The following is a 12,500-nucleotide window of genomic DNA, read 5'->3' as shown; positions in this document are numbered from 1 at the left end:
ATCCCGCGACGCGTCCGACAAAGAGAACGTTCCAAGGCGGCAGAGGAGGTTACCAGCCGAAGGATGCAGTAGCAATAACAGGTATAGTTCCGCGGCGGCCGAGAAGACTCACCGCATAGGAATCGGGATGCGAGGCGAGGGATGCGGCGGGAAGGCCCCGACGGCTAAACGGAAGAGGCTGCAGGGCCGCCTCGGAATGGTCCAAGCATCGGATGCGATTGGGACGACTACCAGTGCCAACCCCTTATCCCGCGATGCGTCCGATACACAGATAGTTCCAAGGCGGCCGAGGAGCCTCACCGCATATCAATCGGGGTGCGAGGCGAGGGATGGGGCGGGAAGGCCCCAACGGCTAGACGGAAGAGGCTTCAGGGCCACCTCGGAATGGTCCAAGCATCGGACGCGCTTGGGGCGACTGCCAGTGCCAACCCCTTATCCCGCGATGCGTCCGATACACAGATGGTTCCAAGGCGGCCGAGGAGCCTCACCGCATAGCAATCGGGGGTGCGAGGCGAGGGATGGGGCGGGAAGGCCCCAACGGCTAGACGGAAGAGGCTTCAGGGCCGCCTAGGAATGGTCCAAGCATCGGACACGCTTGGGGCGACTACCAGTGACAGCCCCCTATCCCGCGATGCGTCCGATACGAAGATGGTTCCAAGGCGGCCGAGGAGCCTCACCGCATAGCAATCGGGGTGCGAGGTGGGGGATGCGGCGAGATGGCCCCAACGGCTAGACGGAAGAGGCCACAGGGCCGCGTCGGAATAGTCCAAGCATCGGACGCGCTTGGGGCGACTACCAGTGACAACCCCTTATCCCGCGATGCGTCCGATACGAAGATAGTTCCAAGGCGGCCGAGGAGCCTCACCGCATAGCAATCGGGGTGCGAGGTGGGGGATGCAGCGAGATGGCCCCAACGGCTAGACGGAAGAGGCTGCAGGGCCGCCTCGGAATAGTCCAAGCATCGGACGCGCTTGGGGCCACTACCAGTGACAACCCCTTATCCCGCGATGCGTCCGATACGAAGATAGTTCCAAGGCGGCCGAAGAGCCTCACCGCATAGCAATCGGGGTGCGAGGTGGGGGATGCGGCGAGATGGCCCCAACGGCTAGACGGAAGAGGCCACAGGGCCGCCTCGGAATAGTCCAAGCATCGGACGCGCTTGGGGCGACTACCAGTGACAACCCCTTATCCCGCGATGCGTCCGATACGAAGATAGTTCCCAGGCGGCCGAGGAGCCTCACCGCATAGCAATCGGGGTGCGAGGCGAGGGATGCGGCGAGATGGCCCCAAAGGCTAGACGGAAGAGGCTGCAGGGCTGCCTCGGAATAGTCCAAGCATCGGACGCGCTTGGGGCGACTACCACTGCCAACCCCTTATCCCGCGATGCGTCCGATACACAGATAGTTCCGAGGCGGCCGAGGAGGTGGGGGATGCAGCGAGATGGCCCCAACGGCTAGACGGAAGAGGCTGCAGGGCCGCCTCGGAATAGTCCAAGCATCGGACGCGCTTGGGGCGACTACCAGTGACAACCCCTTATCCCGCGATGCGTCCGATACACAGATAGTTCCGAGGCGGCCAAGGAGCCTCACCGCATAGCAATCGTGGTGCGAGGTGGGGGATGCGGCGAGATGGCCCCAACGGCTAGACGGAAGAGGCTGCAGGGCCGCCTCGGAATGGTCCAAGCATCGGATGCGCTTGGGGCGACTACCACTGCCAACCCCTTATCCCGCGATGCGTCCGATACACAGATAGTTCCAAGGCGGCCGAGGAGCCTCACAGCATAGCAATCAGGGTGCGAGGCGAGGGATGCGGCGAGAAAGCCCCAACGGCTAGAGGGAAGAGGCTTCAGGTCCGCCTCGGAATGGTCCAAGCATCGGACGCGCTTGGGGCGACTACCAGTGACAACCCCTTATCCCGCGACGCGTCCGATACACAGATAGTTCCAAGGCGGCCGAGGAGCCTCACCGCATAGCAATCGGGGTGCGAGGCGAGGGATGCGGCGAGAAGGACCCAACGGCTACACGGAAGAGGCTTCGGGGCCGCCTCGGAATGGTCCAAGCATCGGACGCGCTTGGGGCGACTACCAGTGACAACCCCTTATCCCGCGACGCGTCCGATACACAGATAGTTCCAAGGCGGCCGAGGAGCCTCACCGCATAGCAATCGGGGTGCGAGGCGAGGGATGCGGCGAGAAGGACCCAACGGCTACACGGAAGAGGCTTCGGGGCCGCCTCGGAATGGTCCAAGCATCGGACGCGCTTGGGGCGACTACCAGTGACAACCCCTTATCCCGCGACGCGTCCGATACACAGATAGTTCCAAGGCGGCCGAGGAGCCTCACCGCATAGCAATCGGGGTGCGAGGCGAGGGATGCGGCGAGAAGGACCCAACGGCTAGACGGAAGAGGCTTCGGGTCCGCCTCGGAATGGTCCAAGCATCGGACGCGCTTGGGGCGACTACCAGTGACAACCCCTTATCCCGCGACGCGTCCGATACACAGATAGTTCCAAGGCGGCCGAGGAGCCTCACCGCATAGCAATCGGGGTGCGAGGCGAGGGATGCGGCGAGAAGGACCCAACGGCTAGACGGAAGAGGCTTCGGGTCCGCCTCGGAATGGTCCAAGCATCGGACGCGCTTGGGGCGACTACCAGTGACAACCCCTTATCCCGCGACGCGTCCGATACACAGATAGTTCCAAGGCGGCCGAGGAGCCTCACCGCATAGCAATCGGGGTGCGAGGCGAGGGATGCGGCGAGAAGGACCCAACGGCTAGACGGAAGAGGCTTCGGGTCCGCCTCGGAATGGTCCAAGCATCGGACGCGCTTGGGGCGACTACCAGTGACAACCCCTTATCCCGCGACGCGTCCGATACACAGATAGTTCCGAGGCGGCCGAGGAGCCTCACCGCATAGCAATCGGGGTGCGAGGCGAAGGATGCGGCGAGAAGGACCCAACGGCTAGACGGAAGAGGCTTCGGGTCCGCCTCGGAATGGTCCAAGCATCGGACGCGCTTGGGGCGACTACCAGTGACAACCCCTTATCCCGCGACGCGTCCGATACACAGATAGTTCCAAGGCGGCCGAGGAGCCTCACCGCATAGCAATCGGGGTGCGAGGCGAGGGATGCGGCGAGAAGGACCCAACGGCTAGACGGAAGAGGCTTCAGGGCCGCCTCGGAATGGTCCAAGCATCGAACGCGCTTGGGGCGACTACCAGTGACAACCCCTTATCCCGCGACGCGTCCGATACACAGATAGTTCCGAGGCGGCCGAGGAGCCTCACCGCATAGCAATCGGGGTGCGAGGCGAGGGATGCGGCGAGAAGGACCCAACGGCTAGACGGAAGAGGCTTCAGGGCCGCCTCGGAATGGTCCAAGCATCGGACGCGCTTGGGGCGACTACCAGTGACAACCCCTTATCCCGCGACGCGTCCGATACACAGATAGTTCCGAGGCGGCCGAGGAGCCTCACCGCATAGCAATCGGGGTGCGAGGCGAGGGATGCGGCGAGAAGGACCCAACGGCTAGACGGAAGAGGCTTCAGGGCCGCCTCGGAATGGTCCAAGCATCGGACGCGCTTGGGGCGACTACCAGTGACAACCCCTTATCCCGCGACGCGTCCGATACACAGATAGTTCCGAGGCGGCCGAGGAGCCTCACCGCATAGCAATCGGGGTGCGAGGCGAGGGATGCGGCGAGAAGGACCCAACGGCTAGACGGAAGAGGCTTCAGGGCCGCCTCGGAATGGTCCAAGCATCGGACGCGCTTGGGGCGACTACCAGTGACAACCCCTTATCCCGCGACGCGTCCGATACACAGATAGTTCCGAGGCGGCCGAGGAGCCTCACCGCATAGCAATCGGGGTGCGAGGCGAGGGATGCGGCGAGAAGGACCCAACGGCTAGACGGAAGAGGCTTCAGGGCCGCCTCGGAATGGTCCAAGCATCGGACGCGCTTGGGGCGACTACCGTTGCCAACCCCTTATCCCGCGATGCGTCTGATACACAGATAGTTCCGAGGCGGCCGAGGAGCCTCACCGCATAGCAATCGGGTTGCGAGGCAGATTATTGGGAAGGGAACCCCCTGGGATGCGGCTCAAGCAGTGCCCAAAGGGACTGGAATGCGGAATCACATCGAGAGACCCAAATGCTATACGAGGGCTCAAATCGAATTATCGATTTGGCCACGACATGGACGCATCGGAACGACTACCTTTGCCGAACCACTCGCAATTGCATCCATACCGAAACCAATAGACATTTCCGTTAGAGCCCTCGCATAGCATTCGGGAATCTCGCATGCCCCTCTAAATCGACCAATGCTGGCGCTCAATGAAAATCCGAGCGCTACCACCGTTCGAGCGCCAGCATTGGTCGAGTTAGAGGGGCACGGGGGAGAATGCTCCAGTCAACACCTCCCCTATATAAGTTATTTGTCCGATTCTCGCACAACCGTAGTCTGCCTCGTCGAATCAAACAACGGTCCCAGATTCCGACTTCCGTTCCGTAGAGACCCAAAAGCTAGATGGAGGCTCGCAAGAAAGAGAGTCGGCGCATAGCAATCGGGTTTCTCGAACGTTTAGGGACCGAGCTCACTTGCGGATAGGGCAAAATCCGCCAAGCAACCCAAAAGCTAGACGGGGGCTCGAATCGAATCGCCTAGGCGGCCACAACAACGACGTGTTGGATCGACTACCAGTGCCAAACCATTCAGCAAGACTAGTCTGTGTCGAGGCCGGATAGAGATTCTCAGAGAGCGCCCGCATAGCATTTAGGAGACCTGCCGCGTCCCTCACACTCGACAAATGGTGGTGCACGTTTATAAATCCGAGCGATCCCAACCCTTTCAAGCACCAACATCGGTCGAGATAGAGGGGCACGGAGGGGGCTGCGTGAGACAACACAGTCCCCTATATAAGTTATTTGTCCGATTCTCACACATCCGAAGAATGGTCATCAAATCGGACAACAGCCCAAACTTCCGACTTCCGTCCCAGAAAGCCCAAGAGCTATCTAAAACGTTCATGGCCGGAACTCGATCGCGGCTATACCAGTCCGCCAAGCAACCCAAAAGCTAGACTGGAGCTCTAGTCGAATCACCTCTGTGGCCATTGCAAGGACGTGTTGGAGCGACTACCATTGCCGAACCATTCCGCAGGTCGAGTCCATACCAAGGCCGCATAGAGATTCACGATGAGCTCCTGCATAGCAATCAGGAGACTTGCCGTGTCCATCACAATCGATAAATCCTGGTGCAAGATTTTTGCATCCGAGCGCTCCAACCAGTCGAGCACCAGCATCAATCGACATAAACGGGCACGGGGGGAGGATGCTCGAGAACACTACCTCCCCTATATAAGTTATTTGTCCGATTCTCAAGCAGCCGAAGTCTGGTCATCGAATCGGGTCAAAGACCACAACTTCCGACTTTACCCACAATGCAAGTCATCGAATCGAACATCGGCCCCCGAGTCGGACTCCATGCGTATGTCAGGTCATCGGACCCAAATTCCGCCTTCCTGCGCATGGCGGGCCATCAATATCAACTCGGTCATCGGACCCAAACTCCGCCTTTTTGCGTATGGCACGCCTTCAAATCGGTCATCGGACCCAAATTCCGCCTTCCTGTGCATGGCGGGCCATCAACATCAACTCGGTCATCGGACCCAAATTCCGCCTTTCTGCGCATGGCACGCCATCAACTCGGTCATCGGACCCAAATTCCGCCTTCCTGCGCATGGCAGGTCATCGGACACAAATTCAGACCTCGCCAATATGCCTACGTATCGAATCGGTCATCGGACCCAACTTCCGACTTCATCCATACTGTAGGGTCTTTGAGGTTGGCGCGGTGCGCTCAACCCAGGGAGTCGACCCATCGAAGAGTGCACTTTTGGAGGGCACTTTTTGGAGGGCACTTTTCTGCGCTCCAAAGGTGCGCACTTTTGGAGGGCACTTTTTGGAGGGCACTTTTCTGCGCTCCAAAGGTGCGCACTTTTGGAGGGCACTTTTTGGAGGGCACTTTTCTGCGCTCCAAAGGTGCGCACTTTTGGAGGGCACTTTTTGGAGGGCACTTTTCTGCGCTCCAAAGGTGCGCACTTTTGGAGGGCACTTTTTGGAGGGCACTTTTCTGCGCTCCAAAGGTGCGCACTTTTGGAGGGCACTTTTTGGAGGGCACTTTTCTGCGCTCCAAAGGTGCGCACTTTTGGAGGGCACTTTTTGGAGGGCACTTTTCTGCGCTCCAAAGGTGCGCACTTTTGGAGGGCACTTTTTGGAGGGCACTTTTCTGCGCTCCAAAGGTGCGCACTTTTGGAGGGCACTTTTTGGAGGGCACTTTTCTGCGCTCCAAAGGTGCGCACTTTTGGAGGGCACTTTTGTGCACTCCAAAGGTGCGCACTTTTGGAGGGCACTTTTCCTGTGCTCCAAAGGTGCACACCTAGGTGAGCACCTTCGACCACACCTTGTAGCACACCAAACTCTGACTTTCGACTTCATCCGCAATGCAGGGTCTTTGAGGTTGGCGCAATGCGCACAACCAGGGGAGTCGACCCATCAAACCCAACACCTCCCCTATATAAGCTATTTGTCTGATTCTCATACATGCGTAGCCTGCAGGAGCAATTAGGACATCGACCCCAACTTTCGGCTTCTAAACGAAAACAAGGTCTTTGAGGTTGGTGTAATGCGAACAACTAGGGGAGTCAACCCATCAAACCCAACACCTCCCCTATATAAGCTATTTGTCTGATTCTCATACATGTGTAGTCTACAGGAGCAATTAGGACATCGACCCCAACTTTTGACTTCTTAACGAAAACAAGGTCTTTGAGGTTGACGTAATGCGCACAACCAGGGGAGTCGACCCATCAAACCCAACACCTCCCCTATATAAGCTATTTGTCCGATTCTCATACATGTGTAGCCTGCAGGAGCCATTAGGACATTGACCCCAACTTTTGACTTCTTAACGAAAACAAGGTCTTTGAGGTTGGCGTAATGCGCACAACCAAGGGAGTTGACCCATCAAACCCAACACCTCCCCTATATAAGCTATTTGTCTGATTCTCATACATGTGTAGCCTGCAACAACGATTAGGACATCCACCCCAACTTCTGAATTCGTCTGCGTTGACCGCACCAAAGGTGCACGCCTTGGTGCTCACCAAAATCCGACTTCCGACTTCTTCTGCTATGCGGGGTCTTTGAGGTTGGCGCAGTGCGCACAACCAGGGGAGTCAACCCACCGAATGCAACACCTCCCCTATATAAGCTATTTGTCTGATTCTCATACATGCGTAGACTGCAGCAATGATTAGGACATCCACCCCAACTTTTGACTTCTTAAACAAGACAGGGTCTTTGAAGTTGGTGCAGTGCACACAACCAGGGGAGTCGACCCATCAAACGCAACACCTCCCCTATATAAAGCTATTTGTCCGATTCTCATACGTGTAGTCTGCAGCAGCGATTAGGACATCGACCCCAACTTCCGAATTCGTTTGCATTGACCGCACCAAAGGTGCACGCCTTGGTGTGCACCCTGGAGTGCACTTTGGTGCTCACCTCGGTGCACACTTTGGTGTGCACCTCGGTGTGCACCAAAGGTGCGCACCTTGGAGCGCACCAAAGGTGTACACTTTGGAGCGCACCACATAGGGTCTTTGAGAGGTTGGCGCAGTGCGCACACCAAGGTGGGTGTTGAGGTGCGTGCCGAGGTGGGTGGGTGCTAGGGTGCGCTCCATGGTGGGTGCCAGGGTGGGTGCGTGCTAGGGTGGATTCCAAAGAGGGTCATAGGGTGGGTGCCAAGGTGGGTTGGTGATATAGTGGGTTCAAAGGTGGGTACTAGGGTGGGTTCCAAGGTGGGTCACAAGTTGGGTGCCAGGATGCGTGGGTGTTAGGTTGGGTGCCAAGGTGGGCTCCTGCGTGGGTGGGTGCTAGGGTGGGTTTCAAGGTGGACGCGAGGGCGGGTGCCAAGGTGGGTAACAAGTTGGGTGTTAGGATGGGTGAGTGCTAGAGTGGGTGCCAAGGTGGGTGGGTGCTAAGGTGGATGCCAAGGTGGTTCACAGGGTGGGTGGGTTCTAGGGTGAGTTCCAAGGTGGGTCACAGGTTCAGTGCTAGGGTGGGTGTCAAGGCGGGTGTCGAGGTGCCTGGGTGCTAGGGTGTGGATGCCAATGTGGGTCATAGGGTGGGTACTAGGGTGGGCTGCAATGTGGGTGCCAAGGTGGGTAACATGCTCGGTGGGTTCTAAATTGGGTGCCAGGGTGGGTGTGCACCCACCTTGCCCGAGGTGGGTGCCAAGGTGCCAGTGTGGGTGGGTGCTAAGGTGGATGCCAAGGTGGGTGAGAAGGTGGGTGATAGGTTGAGTGGTAGGATGGGTGGGTGCCAAGATGGGTCACAGGGTGGGTGCAAGGGTGGGTAGGTGCTAGGGTTGGTGTCAGGGTGGGTGGGTGCTAGGTTGGGTTCCAAGGTGGGTGCGAGGGTGAGTGTCAAGGTGGGTCACAGGTTAGGTGCTAGGATGGGTGAGTGCTAGGGTGCAAAGGTGCCAGGGTGGGTGCTAGGATGGGTCGATGCTAGGGTGAGTGGCAAGGTGGGTCCACAAGTGTCAAGGTGGGTGCCGAGGTGGGTGCCAAGTCGGCGACTGCTATGGTGGATGCCAAGGTGGGTCACGGGGTGGGTGCCAAGTTGCTAGGTTGGGTTCCAAGGTGGGTGCCAACGTGGGTGCTAGGGTGCGTGGGTTAAAGGGTGTGTCACAACGTGGGTGCCAGGATGGGTGCGCACCCACACTGGCCAAGACGGGTGCGGGTGCAAGGTTGGGTTCCAAGCCCGGTCACAGGCTGGGTGCTAGGATGGGTGGGTGCCAAGGTGGGCACCAGGGTGGGTGCACCCACCCTGGCCAAGGTGGGTCACGGGGTGGGTCCTAGGGTGGGTAACGGGGTGGGTACTAAGGTGCGTGCCAAGGTGGGTCATAGGGTGGGTGCCAAGGTGGGCACCAGGGTGGGTGTGCACCAACCCTAGCCAGGGTAGGTCACGGGGTGGTTGTCGGGGTGGGCGTCAAGGAGCCAAGGTGGGTGGCAAGTAGCCAAGTTGCGTGCCAAGGTGGGTGTCGGGGTGGGTGCCAAGGATCCAAGGTGGGTGCCAAGGAACCAAGGTGGGTGTCTGGGTGGGTGCCGAGGTGGGAGCCAGGGTGGGTCCCAAGGTGAGTGCAAAGGTGGGTGCCAGGGTCAAGGTGAGTGCCAATGTGGGTTCCAAGGTGCCAGGGTCAGGGTGAGTGCCAATGTGGGTTCAAAGGTGCTAAGTTGGGTGCGAGGTTGGGTGCGAGGGTGGGTGGGTGCCAAGGTGTGCTAGGTGGAAGCCCGGGTGGGTCGGCATCCCATGGGTGTCGAGTTGGGTGCCTGATGGGTGCTTCTTGTCAAGTTTTAGTCGTCGGGACTCATTTCGAGCCTTAGAGGTCGTTTCTTGTCCGGTTGCCCTGTCTTCGACCTGGGAACCCAATTTTGGTCCTCGGGTCCCATTTTTTTTTGTCTCGCATCCCACTTTTGGCCTGTGGCCTTTTCGGGGTCGATTCTCGTTTTGGGCATCAGAGCATGTTTCTTCTCCTAAAACCCAATATTTGTTTATTAAGTCTCGGAACACATTTTTGTTCTCGTGGACCCATCATGGGTCTTGGAACGCATTTGTGGTCCTTGGGTCCCATTTTGCATCCCGAAACTTGTGTTTTGGTGCTTGATCCCTATTTTGGGTGCCCACCTTGCACCAAGTGCGCACCCGGGGCAAACCGAGCGCCTTGGTGCACCGGGGCAAGATCGAGCGTGCACCCGAGGCGCCCCGAACATGCACCAAGGTGCACTCGGCCCACATGTGAGCGCAGGTCGTTGCGCCCGAGGTGGTGTGTGGGCACCGCGTTGCAGACGGGACACTGCACGCACACGACGCCCCCTCCAGGTGCACGCACGTAGGCCGGGCCGGGTGCACACCCGACGCCCTAGCAAGGTGCGCGCACCCGGGCAGGGCTCACACTTGGCGAACGGGGCGCACTTCGCGAGGGAGGGTGTGCACCTCGACGGGGGTGGGTGGCCGGGGTGGATTCGCACGTGGGTCGCGGTTTGCTAAGTACACACTGCGACAAGCTCATAACGGGTGCGATCATACCAGCGTTAGTGCACCGGATCCCATCAGAACTCCGCAGTTAAGCGCGCTTGGGCCGGAGTAGTACTGGGATGGGTGACCTCCCGGGAAGTCCCGGTGTTGCACCCTTTTTTAGTTTTTCGCCGGGCGTCGCAATGCTATTTGAATAAACCTTTTGCCCGTTTGCGTTCTCGTCGGGGCCGGGCCGGGCCGGGGTGCGCTGCCCGCACTACCGCGCGCGCGGGGGCGACACCGAGCGCGCACCCGAGGCGCCCCGAGCACACAGGCCACGGTGCAACCCGGGCGTTGTGCGCGCACCCCGGTGCGCCCGAGGTGCTGCGCGCGCACCCAGGTGAAATCGGTGTGCACCTCGGCCAGTGCGCGCTCGGTCGAGTCGCGCACGTTGGCCAAGGTGCACGGTGATGTTTCTTACTCTAAGGTTCCGCACCAGACGCCCGGGACAGGTGAGCGAAGCTGGGCGGGGCCGGGTGCGCGGCCGGGGCAGGTGCACGCAGCTGGAGAGAGCTTTGGAGCACACTTCGGAGCGCACCAATGATGCGCTCCATTCAAAAGTTTCCTGAAAAGGCAAAAAAAGTTGAGATTATAGAATTTCCCACTTGAGAGATTGTAAAAAAAAAAAATTTAAAATGAAGGAAACGCGGGTGCCAAGGTGTGCGCAGCCCAGCCAAGGTGTGCGCACCAAGGCGCCCACCCTGGCGAAGGTGCACGCAAGGTGCGCACCCGAGGCAAACCGGACAATTAACCCAACTTTCGACTTCGCGCGCACCTTGGAGCGCACTTCGGAGCGCTCCTTGGTGCGCACCAATCTTGGGCACCTCGGAGTGCACCATGGCGCCCACCAAGGTGCGCACCCGGGGCAAACCGAGCTCCGACTTCGTGCGCACCTTGGAGCGCACGAAAGGTGCGCACCATGGCGCCCACCAAGGTGCGCAGCCCAGCCAAGGCGTGCGCATCAAGGTGCGCACCCTGGCGAAGGTGCGCACCCGGGGCAAACCGAGCTCCGACTTCGTGCGCACCTTGGAGCGCACAAAAGGTGCGCAACCCAGCCAAGGTGTGCGCACCCCGGTCAAACCGAGCTCCGAATCGTGCGCACCAGAGGTGCACGCCATCGTGCGCACCTTGGAGCACACTTCGGAGCCCTCCTTGGTGCGCGCCGATGTTGCGCACCTCGGAGCGCACCCGGGGAAAACAATGCAATTAACCCGACTTTCGACTTCGTGGGCACCTCGGAGCGCTCTCGGGTTCGCACCTCGGAGCACACCGAGGTGCGCACCTTTGATGCGCTGCCTTCACCAATTTCCAGAAAAGGCAAGAAAACATTGAGAAGGTGTGCGCACCGAGGTGCCCACCCTGGCGAAGGTGCACGCGAGGTGCGCACCCGGGGCAAACCGGGCTCCGACTTCGTGCACGCCGCACCTTGGAGCACACTTCGGAGCGCTCCTTGGTGCGCACCAGGGCGCGCAACCCAGCCGAGGTGCCCACCCCGGCGAAGGTGCACGCGAGGTGCGCACCCGGGGCAAACCGGGCTCCGACTTCGTGCACGCCATGGTGCCCACCGCGGCGAAGGTGCACGCGAGGTGCGCACCCGGGGCAAACCGGGCTCCGACTTCGTGCACGCCGCACCTTGGAGCACACTTCGGAGCGCTCCTTGGTGCGCACCATGGTGCCCACCAGGGCGCGCAACCCCGCCGAAGGTGCACGCGAGGTGCGCACCCGGGGCAAACCGGGCTCCGACTTCGTGCACGCCGCACCTTGGAGCACACTTCGGAGCGCTCCTTGGTGCGCACCATGGTGCCCACCAGGGCGCGCAACCCCGCCGAAGGTGCACGCGAGGTGCGCACCCGGGGCAAACCGGGCTCCGACTTCGTGCACGCCATGGTGCGCACCGCGGCGAAGGTGCGCACCCGGGGCAAACCGGGCTCCGACTTCGTGCACGCCGCACCTTGGAGCACACTTCGGAGCGCTCCTTGGTGCGCACCAGGGCGCGCAACCCAGCCGAGGTGCCCACCCCGGCGAAGGTGCACGCGAGGTGCGTACCCGGGGCAAACCGGGCTCCGACTTCGTGCACGCCGCACCTTGGAGCACACTTCGGAGCGCTCCTTGGTGCGCACCATGGTGCCCACCAGGCCGCGCAACCCAGCCAAGGTGTGCGCACCAAGGTGCACGCGAGGTGCGCACCCGGGGCAAACCGGGGTCCGACTTCGTGCACGCCGCACCTTGGAGCACACATCGGGGCGCTCCCGGGTTCGCACCGGCGTTGCGCACCGTGGTGGGCACCTCGGAGCACACCAAGGTGGGCAGCGAGGTGCGCACCTTTGATGCGATGCCTTCACTAATTTCCATAAAAGGCAAAAAAAAA

The 12,500-nt window shown here is 60.2% G+C and overlaps 1 non-coding gene across 1 annotated transcript; it reads left to right on the top strand.

The window, feature by feature from the left end:
• Window positions 1–10,130: 10,130 nt before the first annotated feature.
• Window positions 10,131–10,249, top strand: LOC131869805 (5S ribosomal RNA). The gene has a single exon (XR_009368176.1). It is a non-coding gene; the product is annotated as a 5S ribosomal RNA (ribosomal RNA).
• Window positions 10,250–12,500: the final 2,251 nt, after the last annotated feature.

The sequence above is a fragment of the Cryptomeria japonica genome, unplaced genomic scaffold (genome assembly GCF_030272615.1).
Source record: "Cryptomeria japonica unplaced genomic scaffold, Sugi_1.0 HiC_scaffold_266, whole genome shotgun sequence".
In the NCBI taxonomy this organism is placed as follows: Eukaryota; Viridiplantae; Streptophyta; class Pinopsida; order Cupressales; family Cupressaceae; genus Cryptomeria; species Cryptomeria japonica.
The sequence above is the reverse complement of the archived record's forward strand: the minus strand, read 5'-3'. Positions and strand labels throughout refer to the sequence as shown.